At 37.0% G+C, this 18,297-nt stretch overlaps 1 long non-coding RNA gene across 1 annotated transcript in view; it reads right to left on the reverse strand.

Moving 5' to 3' along the window:
• The window catches only part of LOC138996031 (uncharacterized), a 36,288-nt gene extending 19,310 nt beyond the window's left edge, over positions 1-16,978 (reverse strand). Inside the window, exon 1 of the long non-coding RNA XR_011468720.1 lies at positions 16,912-16,978. This is a non-coding gene — a long non-coding RNA (uncharacterized lncRNA). The remainder of the gene's footprint in view (positions 1-16,911) is intronic.
• Between the last annotated feature and the right edge of the window lie 1,319 nt (positions 16,979-18,297).

The following is an 18,297-nucleotide window of genomic DNA, read 5'->3' on the forward strand; positions in this document are numbered from 1 at the left end:
ATGGGAAGAAAACCCTCATTGTGCTTTCTCCAGGACACCTCAGTGACATTGGGAATTAGCTCTTTATCAACTATCTTTGGGATTCCTAAGACTGTAGCACTGACGTGAACAAAAGCCACTTTTTAAGGCTTAACACCAATAATTGTTGATTATTTTTTTTTCCTACTTCCCACAAAATTCTAAGGTGATTGGAGCATGTTGTCAGCGCAGCAGCTCATGCATTTATTTTCTTGTACACCGATGCACTTCCGGTGTGCAGAGCAGTGCCGTGAGGAGAGGGGACAACAGCTTTGCAGTGGACATTTGAAACTCTCACCAAATTCAGTTCTTTGGCGCTTTCTCCAAGGTTATTCTGGGCAGGAGCTATGTGTCTCTAAGCAAGGGGTTTTTGTTTGACTTCTCTGACCCTCTGTTTCCTGGTTTGTAAAGTGGAGCCATAGGACAGCAGGTGGGAACGAGGTGTAAAGGAATCAATGTGTTTATACCAGGAGCTCAGTAAAGTTGGTGTTTCCTCCCATTTCTCCTAAGTTTGGGTCTCGTGGCAATGCTTGAACTACCTGCCTGAAATCACTTACTCTCTTTGTAGGTTAAAAAAAAAAAAAAAGGCTGCTCCTCTCTGTGCAGGGAGAGATGTCAGGGGTGTTGACTGCTAGAAAAATGTGGGGCATGTTTCAGGAGGAGGCCCCAGAGTCCTCCGCTCCCGAGACAGATCTTTCCTCCACGCCTTCTTTCAGGCACTTCTTTTACTGCCTCTCTTGTGACATGGCAAAGAGAGAATCTCATGACCAGTGGGCCTTTTCTTCAGCGTTAATGACTGTGACTAAAGTACGGCATTATGGGGGAGAGCCCACACACCCTCCCCTTGGAGAAGTTCCAAAGGCAGCGCTGCTTCTCCCGGGTGCGATGGGTTTGAGAGCCCTCGGCCGGTGAACCTAGTCTTTTATGTCTCACAATGTAGAAGTGAAAATGCATGGATGCAAGCTCACTAATACAGAATGTATGGGGTTTGGGGCAGAGGCTGGCCAGCTTCCTTCCAGAGGTTGGTGCAAAATGAGGATTAAAAAAAAGTGAGCTGGGTAGGGCTGCCAGATGTAGTACAGGATACCTGGGTAATTTTAAATGTCAGATGAAAAAACAAATAATTTTTAGTATAAGCATATTCTGTGCAATATCTGGGATAAGCTTATAATAAAAAATTATTTGTTTTTATTTCAAATTCCCATTTCCATGGGCATTGTGTATTTTTATTTGCTAAATCTAGAAGCCCTACAGTGGGGGGCAGAGGTTTTTCACTGACCTACCAGAACATTGTTTTCCAGCTCCTCTCACACATTTAGAAACTCTCTCTTATTCAGAAACCAATGTGCTTTTTATAAACTGCCTATTTTAGATTCATTAAGAGGACTCTAACATCCTACTAGCTGAGTTCTAAGGTCTATATTCTTGAAAATAATCAGACTGTATTTTCTTAAGAATATGTAACTATATCCCTTAGCTAGAGACTAGGTTTGTAGCAACTTCAAATACCAAAACTGGCACCAGGTTTCTATTGTATGTACATGTAAGTTATTTCACATGTATATATTAAATATTCCTCATCGGGGCAGGCCGGCTGAACCCCACCAGTGTATGAATTCATGTACCAGGCCTCTAGTAGGATTATAAAACAAACTAGGCAAAAATAATACCACACATATACACATATAAATATATCCAACTAAAAAATCTCAGAATTGAATAATATAATCATTGAAACAAAATTTCCTGGATGATAAAATTCCTAGACTTAATAAAGCTGAAGAGCATAGTAGTGAGGTGGAAAGGGGTGCTGAGGAACATACCCATAGTCCTGGCAGAGAAGAGAAAGTATTAAGAGACATGGAGGTTTGGCTGAGAGATACCAACTGCATTCTAATAGGAATTCTGAAAGGAGAAAGGAGGGAATGACAGTCAAGTAATAAAGAGGATTTTTCAGAATGGAAGACTTTAAAACAAAAGTTACACTTGAGGACCAAGCATTGAAGTAAGAATAACTCTATATCTAGACACATGGCAGCAAAACTGCAGACCATTAAGGATAAAGAGATAAAAGTTAACAGGTAAAAGATGGATTACGTACAAAGGAATGAAAGTTTGATAGCAGCCTTCTCATGACAATAGATTCTAGAAGGCAATAAGGGTAATATGTTCAAAGTGCTAAAGGAAAATAATGGCCAGTCTAGAATTCTATACCATAAGAAAGACATTTCAGACATACAAAGACCAAGAGAGTTTAACAACCACAGACTGTCACTAAAAGAACTACTAAAAATATAATAAGTATAATTAACTATTGATTGTAAAAATAACTATTTTCTATAATTAAAAGGGTGAAACTACAAATATGGAACAAAAACAGGATAGGGAGTAAGGTTCAATAAATATCTAGAACAGCAGTTCTCAACCTGTGGGTCACGACCCCTTTGGGGGTCGAACGACCCTTTCACAGGGGTCGCCTAATACCATCAGAAAACACATATATAATTACATATTGTTTTTGTGATTAATCACTATGCTTTAATTATGTTCAATTTGTAACAATGAAAATACATCCTGCATATCAGATATTTACATTACGATTCAAAACAGCAAAACTATAGTTATGAAGTAGCAACGAAAATAATTTTATGGTTGGGGTCACCATAAACGTGAGGAACTGTATTAAAGGGTCGCAGCATTAGGAAGGTGGAGAACCACTGATCTAGAAAGTGCTGGAGTCCTTGTTATGGTCAAGAGAATAATGAATACTTAGTGCCTTAAAAATTTATTCTATAAAAACAAAATGAAAAATCAAACAAAAACAGGGCAATGAATAAATAAAATGGTTGACTTAACAAACTAAGGAAAAAACTATAGAGAGCCCTAGCTGGTTTGGCTCAGTGGATAGAGTATGGCCTGTGGACTGAAGGTCCCGGGTTTGATTCTGGTTGGGGTGCACGTGCCTGGTTTCAGGCTCCATCCCCAGTAGGGGGTGTGCAGGAGGCAGCCAATCAATAATTCTCTCTCATCATAGATTAGTGGTTCTCAACCTTCCTAATGCCGCGACCCTTTAATACAGTTCCTCATGTTGTGGTGACCCCCAATTTCATTGTTACAAATTGAACATAATTGAAGCATAGTGATTAATCACAAAAACAATATGTAATTATATATGTGTTTTTCAATGGTCTTAGGCGACCCCTGTGAAGGGTCGTTTGACCCCCAAAGGGGTCGAGACCCACAGGCTGAGAACTGCTGTTATAGATGTTTCTATCTCTCTCTCCCTCTTCCTTCCTCTCTGAAATCAATAAAAAATATATTTTAAAAACACACACAGAAAAACCTAAACTAGAAATTAGGAAAAAAATAAATATAGGAGAAAAATTAAAGAAATTTTATTTAGGAAAGAGGAATAAAACCAAAAGGTGGTTTTTTTTTAAACAAACAAACCCTGAGCAGAAGTGATTAAGGAAAGAGGGAAAAAACAATAACAAAAAAACCACAAACAGAAAATAGGAATAAAAAGGGTTTAGAAATAGATAAAATAAAGATGTAAAAATACATTTTAAAAAACTATTAACAACTTCATGCCAATAAACTTAGAAACTTAGAAGAAATGGATATTTTTTAAGAAAAATAAAATTCTGGAAATTTATTCAGATGAAACCAGAATAAAGCCTTAGCTATTAGAAAAATTAAATTGTTAATCCAAAGGTCTTCCACCTCTAGAAATACCAGGCCCAAATAGTTTTACCAGATCTTCAAAAAATAGATAAATACTATCTAAAAACAAACAAACACAAAACTATTTCAGAGAATGGGGAGAAAAAGTAAGATTACCCAACTTATTTTTTGAGATACTAAAGCCAGACAAGGACAAGTAAAGAAAATTATAACAATCTTACTTTTCATGTAGATACAAAATCTTAAAGAAAATATTGTGACCAAATGGGATTTAATCTCAAGAATGAAAGTATAATTCAAGATTATAAAACCTATTAAAGTCAACAGGTTAAAAGAGAGAAAGCTTTTTTCTTTTTAAAAAACTGTTTTTAGTATCGTCTTGATAAATGCAGAAAATACATTTGATAGAATGCAGCATTCATTTATACTTTTCAAAAAAAATCTTTGCAAACTATGTCTAGAAAGCAACTTTTTCTACTTGACAAAGGCCATTTATCAAAATTCTACAAGCAAATATTATACTAACTGCTGATATTTTAGAGGCATTTTCATTAAAGTCAGGAATTACAGACCTCTATCAGCATTGTATTGAAGATCTTAACTAATGCAATAGAAAAGAAAGAGAGAGAGAAGTTGGAAGGAGAAAGAAAACTGCTCTTTGCAAAAAATGTGATTGTCAACACAAGGAATTTAAAAAAATTCAGAGAAACTCTTAGAGTTAAAAAGTGTTCAGCAAGGATTCTAGCTACAAATATCAGTAGCATTTATAACAGTATTAACTAATTAGAAAATATAATAGAAAAAAGGAATTCTATTCGCAATAGTTAACAGAAATTGTGTGGCAGCTAGGGATAAATTTGTGTAGGACTTCTATGAAGAAAACTACGAAAATATTATTGAACAATATAAAGAAAAACCTAAATGAGTAGACAGAATTATCATAATCTTTGATTAGAGTACTCAATAACATAAAAATGTCAGTTATCTCTATACTGATCTATAGACTTAATACAATTTTAATTTTAAAAATCCCCAATGTGTGTGTGATTCTTAATAAGCTAATACTGAAATTCATGTGACAGGGACACGAATAGTCAAGACAATTTTGGAGAAGAATCGGGTAGCAAGACTTGTCTTATTAAATATTTTAGTATTAAAAAGACCATGATGGTATTGGCTCAGGGGATAGACATGTAGATGAATGAAAAAGAACAAAAGCTTAGAAATAACCTATACATGTGAGAAAATTCCATTTACAGTTAAGATAGCATCATAAAGCAAGGGGGAAATGGTGGACTAGAACAACTGCTTATCCATGTGGGAGAAGAGAAATTAGATTCTTATTGTCATTAGCCTTAAAGATTAAAGACATAAATGTGAAAAACAAAAGTTTGCAACTTTTAAAATAAAATGTGGAAAAATACATTTATCACCAGTAGGGAAAGATTTCTTATATAAGATACAAACATACAAACAATCAAATAAGAAGGATATATTTGATTATAGAACAAGAGAAGGTATTTGCAATGCATATAACTAAAAATAGGAGATATTTTAAGAAGCAGGAATTATACAAGTTTAATTTTTTTATCACAAGGCAACAAAACTATTAATAATGGAAATTAAAGCAACATATAAGGACTAAGCAAAAATTAAAAAAAACAAAATTTAAAGTATATATGCAGAATCAGTAATTCCTTGGCTTAAAGCTCTCTCCAAAATCAACATTATTAGTGATAAGAATTAAGCTTGATATTTCCTAGCTATCATATTTTTTAAAATTTAAGTTCTCCAAAATTTAGCAAAATCCCGTTTTAAGGGAATACTCTTTAGAATTCATCTGCTTCACCCCCTTTGTTTATAGTTGAGGCATCTGAGGCCTTTCTGAGGCCTAAGAGAACTTTCCCCATGTCTTACAGGTAGGTAGAGTCAGAGCTGAACTTAGAAATCTGCTTTCCTGACTCCAGCTTAGTGTCTTTTCTGGTAACTTTGTTGAAAAAAGTTTTTTTGTCTTAATTTGACATGATTGAAATAATGAACATAGGATACTATTTAATAAGTGTATGTGAAATTTCCTATCATCAAATTGCATTACAGGCTGCTGCTGAATAGCCTCATTTATGTTTAGTTTAAATGTTCAGCCTAGAAATTCCCCCCATTTGTAGTAATAAACATCATGAAATGCAATGTATTTTTAGAAAGGTATTTTACAAAATGCATTATGCAATGGTTGGTTTTGAGACAGGTTGTTGTCTGGGTAGCATCTGCAAAATAAAGTATACATGGGCTTCTTAAGGGCTCTACATATCAGGAGATGCTTCAATTATAAAGGAGACTTATAATTTCTATTCTTTTTCATTGCTATATGAAACGTGATCAGATTATTTTACTACCAATGGTTACTTTAAGAGTCCAACTATATTAATTGACTGATAATATATAGATTAAATCATTTGTCTTTATTCCTTACATGTTGAGACACTTTCGCTGTGTCTGTCTGCTTAGTCATGTAGGTAAGCATTAGGGAAATATACTCTTGTGAATACTGAAATCACAATAAATCACTAAGGCCTTAAGTCATATGTGACTCTAAATGTTCTACCTACCTTTACTCTTTCTAACTAATATACCTTAACTTTGTCCAGTTTTGTATTTACAATTCTTAAATTGTATTCTGAGTGTATGGTATGTTACCTTTAAAACAAACACACAAAAGAGAAATGACACTTGGAAAAAATATGTATCAAATTCAGAAATTCAGGTCAAAGAAATAATATTCTTAATTTATCCTTCAAGTATCTTAGCTCAGAATTTCTCTTAAAGTTGATATTATCTGTTTTGGGAATTACTTTTGGATTGTAACCATTCAAAATATACCACTCTGAAAACTACTTTTGTCAATAAGAAATAAGAAAACTGTTTATATGACATATACCCAAATTGTGATTTTTCTGCCACCTTAAAAATGTTCAAATAATAGTTTTTCCAGAGCTTTGCACATTATTATTCAGTGGTTTGCTGTGTGCATAGATTTTTTTAAAATGATATTTATGAGAGTTAGGGAAAGATCGATGTTTACCATTTGGAAAAATAATAAAAATAAGAAGATAAATGATCTTTATTTTCTAGCTTTCAAAGGAAATTCAGTTATTGTATGAGTAAATAAACTGTTTAAAAATTGAAAAATTAAAGTATAAGCACATAGCAGTTAGGATATAATTAAAATAGAATAAAAATTATGAAATATTATCAAGTATATTTTGATGGAATTACAGTCTTTATATTTTCATTGAAAGGAAATATGAAAGTATTCAACTCAAGGATTTATAAAAACAACAACAATAAAATCCCTAGGGAATCAAGAGAAAGAAGAATAAAAGAAAAATGAACCTAAATGAATTAAAATATAGGAAAATTTATAGAACTAATTCAAGAGCTTCTTTTAAAATTTTAATGAAATAGAATTTCAGAGAAAGTAAAGAAGAAAAACTATGGATAATAAGGAGAATTTTTAAATATAAGACAATACTTGCAATATTATAACTTATAAACTTGAAAACCTAGATGAAATAGGTAGTCTTCTGGAAATATATGCATTACCAAACTTAGAATTATAAAACCTTAACACACTAATCACAGCTAAAGAAACTAGAGAGATAAAAGAAAGAAAGAACTCCTTTTAGAAAAATAATTGTCAAGGCCTAAAAACTTTATAGGGAAAAATCTTTCAACTCTGAAGGAGAAGGGAGTTACTATGTCTCAATAATTACATCAAAACATTGAAAAATATGGAAAGTTTATCTAATATACTTTATAGAGATAATTTGGGTGTCAAAACCTGAAACATAACTCAAAACAAAGAAAATAATAAAACTACCTAAATTATGAACACAAAGAAGAAAACTCAAACACAGATAACAGAGTATCAGAAAAATAATCCCAGTAGGGTTTAACCTAGAATGCAAAGTTTTGTGTATTAATATTTGAAAAACCTAATTGTACAATATATCACATCCACTGGCTAAAAAAGAAAATCCAAATGATTCTCAATAGATGTAGAGAAGACATAAAAATTCAACAGCTAGTCACTACCAAAAAATTATTACAAATTTAAAACTCCTTCTTAACAAAAAGAATTTATTTCAAACAGTCCACCATCCTGAAGAATGAAATATTAAAGCAATAATGTTAAAATCAGGAACATGACAGGGACGTAGTTTATTGCCATTTTTATTTCATGTAGATCTGGAAGTTCTGATCATTTAAATAGGATGCATATAAAAATAAGGTACATAAATATTAGAAGGGAGAGAACAGATTTTAAATTATTTGTGTGTAATATAACTAAACTCTAAATGCAAAAGAATAATTCACTTGAAATTAATATGGGAGTTCAAGAAAACTTTTACTTATACAAAAGAGACACAAAAGCCAATACTGTTCTATATAGAAATACTATCCAGTTAGAAAATACAGCAAAAAAAAAAAAAATCAAATTACAATAGCAAAATTAACAATGATGACATTGAGAACCCTTATTAAATGCTTTGGAATAGCTTTAATGAGAATGTGAAGGATCCACATTATTAAAATCACAAAATATAACTGAGAAATGTACGAGAAAATTTGAATATTAAATTCTATGGCAAAGATGTTAGTGTTTTTTTAAATTAATTTGAATGCTTAATATACTTTCAATAAAAATCCTAATGAGATTCTTTTCAGACATAATTCTAATGTTTACTGAAAGAATAATTAGGCAAGAACAGCAAAGAAAATGTTGAACCTGAAAAGGAATGATGAGACCATGGCCCTGCCAGATTATATAATTTTTAAAAGCAAATATCAATAAAATAGTGTGGAGCTGACAAAGGACAAATGTACAAATGAATTGCACACAATAGATATTTTGAAACCAACTTAATCTATGATAAAGGAAGCATCATAAATTAGTAGGAATAAAATTATTATTTAATAAACTGTGTTAGGTGAATTGAGTATTTGGAAAAATATAAATTTGGAGATTTACTTCAAATAATAATCAAAATTACTTTAGATTGATAAATAGATGCAATTAGAGATAAAATACAAAACTATTAAAATAAAACACAACACTAAAAGCACATAAAAAAAATTTAAATAACTTTAGTCATCAAGGAAATGAAAATTAAAGCTACAATACACTACCACTGCACCCTCAACAGAATGGCTAACATCACAAAAGACTGACAATAGCAAATGTTGGCGAATATATGGAGCAACTGAAACTCTCATGCATTTTTGTTGGAGTATAATGGTACAACCACTTTGGAATAAAGTCTGGCAATTTCTTATAAATCTGAGCATACATCTATTCTATGACCCAGCAATTCCATCCCTAGGTATTTCCCCAAGAGAAATGAAAGCATATGTCCACAAAAGGTCATGTATAAGAATGTTTATAATGACCCAAACTGGAAAGATCCCAGGTGTCCATCAATAGAGGAAGGGATAAACAAACTGTAATATAGACACTTAATGAAATATTACTTTTAACAACAACAAAAACTCCTGAAACACACCAACACAGATGAATTTTAAAACGTTATGTTGAGAGAAAGAGACTTTACACAAAAAAAGTCATTTTGTATGGTTCCATATAATTCCATTATATAAAGTTCTAAAAGAGGCAAAACAAATCTATTGTGAAAAAAAAGCCCAAAATTCTGATTGCTTCTGCGGGAGAGTGGAAGTAAGTATCTATTGACACTCAGGAACTTTCTGGGATGATGTTCATTTCTCTATAAATATATTTCACAACTTTATTTAGATATAATTCATATTTCATACAATTCATCCTTTTAAAGTTTACAATTCAATGGTTTTTAGTGTATTTTTATATATGTGCAACCATCAACTCAAAAAAATCCCCACCCTTTGAATTTCTAAGTCTAGGGTTTATGCATTTGTCACAACTCACTGAATGATGCACTTGAAATTTGTGCATTGTACTGTAAATATTTAAAATATGTAAATTTTACCTTTAAAATGATTTTATAAAATATTTTCAAAGTTCTATATGGAAAAGCTTTTTCCTCAGAAAGGAAAATATTGATACATTTGATAACTTTTAATCTAAAAACCTTTGTGTTTCAAAAAATATATAAGTAACTAACATTAAAATGCAAATATCAAGCCAGAAAATGATTATTATTTTTAAAAAACCATATTAGACAAGGATGTCTTTGTCTATATATTTGATATCTACATAAAATGTTCTAAATTGTTACAAATATTAAGATGCCAACAGAAAATTCATAAATGGGAAATAAAACTTATTTAATAAGCAAAGGTGGAAATTTCTTCATGTTAAATTTAAGTTATAGCCAAAACCGGTTTGGCTCAGTGGATAGAGCATCGGCCTGCGGACTGAAAGGTCCCGGGTTCGATTCCGGTCAAGGGCATGTACCTGGGTTTCGGGCACATCCCCCGTGGGAGATGTGCAGGAGGCGGCTGGTCGATGTTTCTCTCCCATCGATGTTTCTAACTATCTATCTCTCTCCCTTCCTCTCTGTAAAAAATCAATAAAATATATTTTAAAAAATAATAAATTTAAGTTATATATGGAGCAATATATATGTCAAAATCTCTAGGATTTGTATACTCTGACTTATTTTCCTTTGAAACTTATACTTATTCTCATTTTAAAAGAGATATTTAAAGTAAATAAGAATGGCTATGCACAAAGATTAAGTTACAAGAAAGTTTATGGCAACACTATTTGTAATATTGACAAATAAGATATTACCCAAATGTTTAACATAGACAATTAATTAAATAAATTACAGTACAAGATAGAAAATTAACTTAAGACTTTTACAACCATTAAAAATGATGCTGTAGAATATTTAATAATGTGAGAAGATGTTTACATCTTGAGTTTAAGAGGAAAAGAAAAAAAAGCCAAAACCTTATTTGATCCTGTAGACTCGTCCATTCCCCTATATCCCTGCTCTGGGCACACAGGCATTTAGCTTCTGTCCACTGTCTCCCTTCCCTTCTTCCTCATTTCCCTTTGGAAGCTGTTCAAGGAGGAGGAAATAGGCTGATGTTGGAATTGGGGAGGGAATAAAATATACTCTTTTAAAAACACGAAAACAGAAAGTGTGAAGAACACTGTTTGATTAACTTTTTTTTGGTTGGGAAAAAGTATATATGCACATGATTAAAAATGGAAAGTCAAAATATGCATATGATAAAAAAGTTTATATCTAGTCCTTAGTCAGTTTTTAAAATCTCCTTTTAGATATATTTTATAGAAAGACATCTATCAAAAGCAACAAACAGCCCAGCCATTGTGGCTCAGTGGTTAAGTGTCAACCTATGAACCAGGAGGTTGTGGTTAGATTCCGATCAGGGTACATGCCCGGGTTCTGGGCTGGATCCCCAGTTGGGGATGTGCAGGAGGCAGATGATTAATGATTCTCTCTCATCACTGATGTTTCTATGTCTCTCTCCCACTCCCTTCCTCTCTGAAATATATATATATATGCATATACATATATATATATTAAAGCAACAAATGAAGAAAGAGGAAAGAAGGACAGGAGGGAAGAAAAGATGGTGGGAGAGAGAAAAAAATAAAGGAAGGGAAGGAAGGAAGGGGGGGAAAAGGAGAATATAGGGAAAAATTAGAATGAGTTTATTCTATGAGAATTCTAAACAGCTGAAGTTTATTTTAGAATATGTGTTAAACATTTGGATCTCAAATGTTCAGCAACCTGCTACTAACTTAATAACATCATTAAATGAATATAAAATTATTTATAAAATAAATTAGGATGCAAATGAGGAAACTTTTTTTACTTGAGATGCCTCAGGGCAGTGACTGTGTCATCCAAACTCAAATGAGGTTTCCTAGCCTGACAAGCATCATGTACCTGCAGGAACAATGGAGTGGAGGATGTGCAGTCAAGACTGGCCTGGACGTGCAGCTCTATAGCACAGAAGTGGAGGTTCAGAGCCCTAGCACTGCCTCCATCCTAGACTCACCGCATGGAGAGTGTGCCTAGGGCAGAAGCACCAAGTGACAGGCCCTGGGAACACACACACTTTCTTTCCTGGCATTATCCTCAGATGTTTGGGATGGGACCACACATCCCGACTCTCTTTAACAATCATTTTGGATTGATGAGCCATGAATGTACTGGCTTATATTTACTGCTTGAAGTAAGCCTAACAATACGATATTAATGGGTGGGGAGAGGAGAGATCAGTCAAGCCAGGTGGTTTACAGAAGGTTAAGGTTAGGGCTCTCAGGGTGTGCCTTTCCCTGGGGGCCACCCCTTTTCCCCCAGATATAAATATTGAACATTCAAAGGTCATGTACTCAAAGAATGAGATTTGATCAAGTCAATTTTTATGTCTTCTTCAAAGACATTCTCAAGTGAACAGGAATATTCTTGTGTGTGATTAAACTTGGAAGCTTAAAAATTATTACTAACCTATAATAATAGAAGCATAATATGCTAATTAGACCGGACTGCTGAACAGGGGAACGACTGGCTGGACGTCCTTCCGGATGTCCTTCTGGATGACCTTCCTGCACTGGACCTCTAGTTTATTTATAAAGATCTTATAATTAGCTCATGACTTTTTAAAAATGTATATTTTTATTGATTTCAGAGAGGAAGGGAGAGGGAGAAAGAGAAACATTGATGATGAGAGAGAATCACTGATCGGCTGCCTCCTGCACACTCCCTACTGGGGATCAAGCCCACAACCTGGGCATGTGCCCTTGACCGGAATCAAACCTGGGACCCTTCAGTCTGCAGGCCGACACTCTATCCAGCGAGCCAAACCAGCCAGGGCAGCTCATTACTTTATATATATATATTTTTCAAAACGTTATTGACTACCATGTGAATGACTCTTTGCTCCATGCTATAAGAAAGTTTACAAGTTGAGAAGGGATGCTGGGAGATCAAGCAACATGAGAACAAGAACAGAAGGAAAGAGTTAACTTGGGGATGGAAAAAGGAGCGAAAAGGAGAAAGAGGCAGAGAAGCCAAAGCAGGAATGAAAAGAACAAGAAAACAGAGTGATCTGTTGCAGAGAGGGGATTTTGGAAAAGGCTATAGCTATACTTGTAAGCCCTTATTAAAATTTAGAAATATGTCCGAGCATATAAAATCATGGGGATGTTTTTCCTATGGAAAAAGGGCAGAATTAAATTTCGACAAGTTTTCCTTTTCTTTTGTATCTGTAAACACATATCAAGAGTGGAACTTTTGTCCTAGTTGGTTTGGCTCAGAGGATAGAGTGTCGGCCTGTGAACTGAAGGGTCCCGGGTTCGATTCCCCTCAAGGGCCCATGCTGGGATTGCGGGCTCAATTCACCAGTAGGGAGCATGCAGGAGGCAACATCATTGATGTTTCTAGCTCTCTATCCCTCTCCCTTCCTCTCTGAAATCAATAAAAATATATTTTTTAAAAAAGAGTGGAACTTTTAAAAAAGATTTTTTATTGATTTTTTTAGAGATCAAGGAAGGGAGAGGAAGAAAAGCATCGATGGGAGAGTGAAACATCTATCAGCTGCCCCCTGTACACCCTCTACCAGGGATTGAGCCTTTACCGGATATGTGCCCAGTCAGAGAACTGAACCAGCAACCTGTTGGTTCACAGGATCATACCGGACCAACTGAGCCACCCTGGCCAAGGCAGAACTTTTATTTTATTTTTTTATATTATTTTTTAAAATATATTTTATTGATATTTTACAGAGAGGAAGGGAGAGAGATAGAGAGTTAGAAACATCGATGAGAGAGAAACATCGATCAGCTGCCTCCTGCACATCTCCTACTGGGGATGTGCCCGCAACCCAGGTACATGCCCTTGACCGGAATCGAACCTGGGACCTTTCAGTCCGCAGGCCAATGCTCTATCCACTGAGCCAAACCGGTTTCAGCTTATTTTCTTTTTTTAAAAAAATATATTTTATTGATTTTTTACAGAGAGGAAGGGAGAGGGATAGAGAGTTAGAAACATCGATGAGAGAGAAGCATCGATCAGCTGCCTCCTGCACACCCCCCACTGGGGATGTGCCTGCAACCAAGGTACATGCCCTTGACCGGAATCGAACCTGGGACCCTTCAGTCCGCAGGCCGATACTCCATCCAGTGAGCCAAACCAGCTAGGGCAGAACTTTTATTTTCTAAGGGTTAATCCAGTCTAACTAGTTGTCCTTCACCTGCCTCCACAATGCCCAAACACCGAGTTGACTTTATTGTCGTTACACTGGCAGTGATGATTTCAGTTCAAGAATTAGTAGGTGAAATGGAGCCTGACAGGTCTGATTTACCTCCAACATATAAATAAATTACAATTGCTGCCATGCTTTCGGAATGGACCTCCTAAAGGAGTTTCTGAGTTGAATGTTGTACTTTTGTCTGATTTTAGCAGTTGTTTTCTGAGGATATGAGTAGTTATTTTTCCTTATTAGGGCTGGTACTTCCCATAGATGTGTCTCCAAGCATGGCCCCACTTGCTAAGCACCCCCATCCTGCCCTGGGCAGGGGGAACTAAAGGCAAGAAAACCAGCTGAACAGAAGAGCAGTGTTCTGGTGCTCAAAGCTCTTATCTCATTCATTAATTCTGCAGATATGTACTGAGCACTAACTACTGGCATGTCTAAGTTAGACACGGGGGGTAGAGTGGTGGGCAGACACTGTCCCTGCCTTCCCAGAGCTCAAGGATCTCCCTCGGAGGCAGGCTGAGCAAGTGCTATTAGTATTTCCTGTTCCTCTGGAAAAACAGGAGCCCCTCTTTTCTCTCCTGAGGTCTAAATACTTGACTCATTGTACTCAAAGGCTCTCAAACTTTTACTAATTCCACAAAAGAGCTTTAAAAAGGCATTTACCCCCATAGCCCCCTTATCCCCCTACTCACACCCCACCATGAGCTTCTGCTCCTCACCTTTAAAACTGGAAAATGATTTGTTTCCATCCCTGCCTTAGAAGAAGCAAGACAGTTCTCTACACAACTTTAGACTATTATTATAATTATTAATACTGGTAATAACTCGGCTTTTAGAAATAATTTGCTGGAGTCTTTAAATCCATCTTCCCCTAGAGTTGCGTACATGAAAACAAAGACTACAAAAAAGCTTTTCTCGTATGAAATGATCAGACATCCGGGTATTCATGTAAGGGTGCTAGATCTGGATTCCCCCCGCAGGGGACTCAGAGTTCACCTGCCTTCCCTGTGGGGATTCTTTTCAAAGAAGAAGAGCCCAGAGAGAAAGGGTGTTTCTCTCGAGAGCGTTTTCAGCTGCTTGTTCCTCCAGTGTGCTGAAAGGCCCGCTGCCTTGTAAACATGCTCTCTAATTCCTCGCATTACTCATAGTTTGAAAATCACTTTGACTCCTGAAACATAATGATGTTAATGTCAGATGAGTCAGCAAGTCAGCATGCCGCTCCTATGGCAGCTGTGCCTCCTGCCAGCTTCTCCACCCGCAGTGCCTGGGCTTCAAAAAAAAAAAAAAATCAAAAACAGAACCTCCTTTTGGTGGGAGGAAGAGAAGTCAGGCCCATGGCTGAAAGGACAGCTTCAAAAGAGTTGTCAGTTTCATTCCCGGGAAGTGTGAAAGGGAGGGTCAAAGTAAAATCGCTAACCCCAGGTTCATTGATTTGCGTGAAGAACACACAGGAATTTAAAGAGTTTTTCTGGAGAATCTGTGATTTTCCCGAAGGGATGAGTTGAGACTGATCACTCCGGTCAATATACAGTTATGATCTGTTATTTCCAGGGCTGTCTCCCCCCCCCCCCCCCCCCCCCCCCGTGGTTTCACACCCGTGGGAGGTGCATGGTGCAGGAATATTACCCGGGGCATCCATAGGAAACCGAAACGGGAGGCTGCTCGTTAGCTCGGATTCCAGACCCTGTCTGGGCTCCTCACCGCCCTCTTTGCTCTGGCTCCGTGCCCACTCAGACAAGAGTTTGCAGCAACTCTCTTGAGCTGTTCGCAGTATCACTCACAACCTCTCAATTGTTCCCCCTCCCTGAACTGCTGGGAAATGACCAGGAACTGAACAGGACGGAGTTGGAGGTTTTCATGCCCCGGGCTGACCACAACCCCCCCCCCCCCACCTTCCCAGCCCTGGTCACAGTCCAACCTGCCAGTAGGTAACCCCAAACTGTCCTCTTCAGCTCATCGTACCCCACTTTCTCTTCTGAACTCAGGGCATCATTTAAATACATATTTTACACAGTGCCTCCGAGAAGGCTTCCAGGTTCATTATCTCACCCATGTCAGGTAATAACCCATATAAAAAAGTGGGAAAACTAAGGTGCAGAGAAGGGGTGCCTGTGCAAGGTGGCATGATGAGTGGCAGAGCCTCACACCCAGATCCCAGGTCCCTTCTACTCTGCAACGAGGACAGCAAATCCACACTTAGAGGACTGGAGTGCGCCACGTAGGGTTGGAAGGACCATAAGTTCACATATTTTTACAGATAAGAGGAGTGACCAAAAGCTAAAGAGAGGCAGTGACTTGCCCGAGGTCACATGGCTAGAAATGTGGCAGGACCAGTTGTCAAAGTAGGTCTCCTGACCCCTGGTCCCAGGCTTTTTCTCTAACCTCTGCTTCGTCACTCTGGACTTAATTCCAGTTCATATACAGGAAGAACCAATGTATCTCACACTGTTCATTCAAAACATTCTGTTCCCAAAGCACAAGGCTCCACAAGAGGCAGAGACATCAGAGGATAATACACTGGAAGGAAGGGGTTAACTAAATCCAGTGACTTTCCATTATGATATGACTGATCAATACCCCAGATTAACTACAGCACTGATCTGTGGTATCTTCACACTATGGCATCATCCTGGCTAATTTCAAAGGCTGAGACGACACCATTACCTCAATGGGCTGCTGATCTGGCCCCCAGTTGTTATAAACCTCGGAGAGGCAAAATGCCTAATACATCCCAAAATTCTGCAGCACCCTAGCCCCAGGCCTTTTCAATCCTCCTCCTTGGACCACTTCTTTAGGTGCCATGTAGACATCATGTAGCTGGTGCATAGAACTTCTCTCCTCCCCACCCCTCAACAGGGCAGTGGGGGCCCTTGTCATGGTGGACATACCCCTAACTGAAGGCTTCCTGACCAAACACCTTTCTCCCAGGACATTTTCCAGCTTTACCCCTAAGATTAAAGAAAAGTCAAGACTCACATTTTGAGGTGAGGTGCCAAAAATCCTTAGAATTTTTGTGGAATATCCTATTTAGAGGAGGATTTCTCTCCTTGTCATGTCTTCCCAGCTGGTTCCATCCAATTTATCTTGGAGGTATGGTTGGTCAACAAAAGTTGGCCCCGCCCATGTTCCCTAAAGCAACCAACAGCTGTTACTATATTGAGTGGGAATATGATGTCATAACATAGGTGACTAACCCACCAAGGCTTCCCTACGAGCCATCATCTAAATATGAGAGCCTTCCATCATCCTGACCTTTTCACAGGAGAAAGCTGAGTGAGGGGCTTGACACTGCCTCCTAGAGCTCAAGTTCATGTCTGACCTTCTGTAGCCAGCATCTCTGAGAGCATTTGAGGACATACATGCCCACTCCCCGACACAGATTCCCTTCCCAGTAGAAGGTCACTTACCCAAGGCAGCTTTCCTCCACTAGCCATCAGAACGTTTAATAATCACAGTAACTAGGGAGGGGGTTTGTATATATCTACCATGCTGTATATCCCAAGTACTGCCAGTGGTTCTCAACCTTCTGGCCCTTTAAATACAGTTCCTCATGTTGTGACCCCCAACCATAAAATTATTTTCATTGCTACTTTATAACTGTAATTTTGCTACTGTTATGAATCGTAATGTAAATATCTGATATGCAGGATGGTCTTAGGCGACCCCTTTGGGGGTCAAACGACCCACAAGTTGAGAACCGCTGGGTTCGACTCTTTACATAGAGTTTTTCACTTAACTTTCAAAACACTCTGAGGAAGGCATGACCGTCCTGTGGAGTGAGGAGAAGCTGAGATCAGAGGCATTAAGTAACTTTTCTGAAGTAACAGAGCTGGTTATGATGGGGCTCAGAGTCCAACTCGAGTCTCTGTGAGTCCACAGTGCACCTAATCTATGTATAGAAAGGTGTAATCAGCTCACCTGGATTTCTTTAATAGACTTTATTTGTAGAGTGGTTAAAGGTTTGCAGCAAAATTGAAGCATAAGGAACAGAGATTTCCCACAGACCCTCCTCCTCCCACACATGTACAGCCTTCTCCACTATCAATATCCCCTGCCAGAGTGGAACCTTTTTTACCAAGGATGGACTTACATTGACACATAATCATCACCCCAAATCCATAGTTTACATTAGGGCTCGCTCTCGGTGTTGTAGATTCTGTGGTTTTGGGCAAATGTATAATGACATGTATCCATCATGATACTATCATAAAGAGTATTTTCACTGCCCTAAAAATCTTCTGTGCTCTGCCTTTTCATCCCTCCCACAACATTATAACCACTGATGCTTTTACTATCTCCATAATTTGCCTTTTCCAGAATGTCATATAGTTGGGATCATACAGTATGTAGCCTTTTCAGATT

Source organism: Myotis yumanensis, unplaced genomic scaffold (assembly GCF_028538775.1).
Source record: "Myotis yumanensis isolate MYYU_CA2020_CCGP unplaced genomic scaffold, mMyoYum1.0.hap1 SCAF_17, whole genome shotgun sequence".
Taxonomy (NCBI): Eukaryota; Metazoa; Chordata; class Mammalia; order Chiroptera; family Vespertilionidae; genus Myotis; species Myotis yumanensis.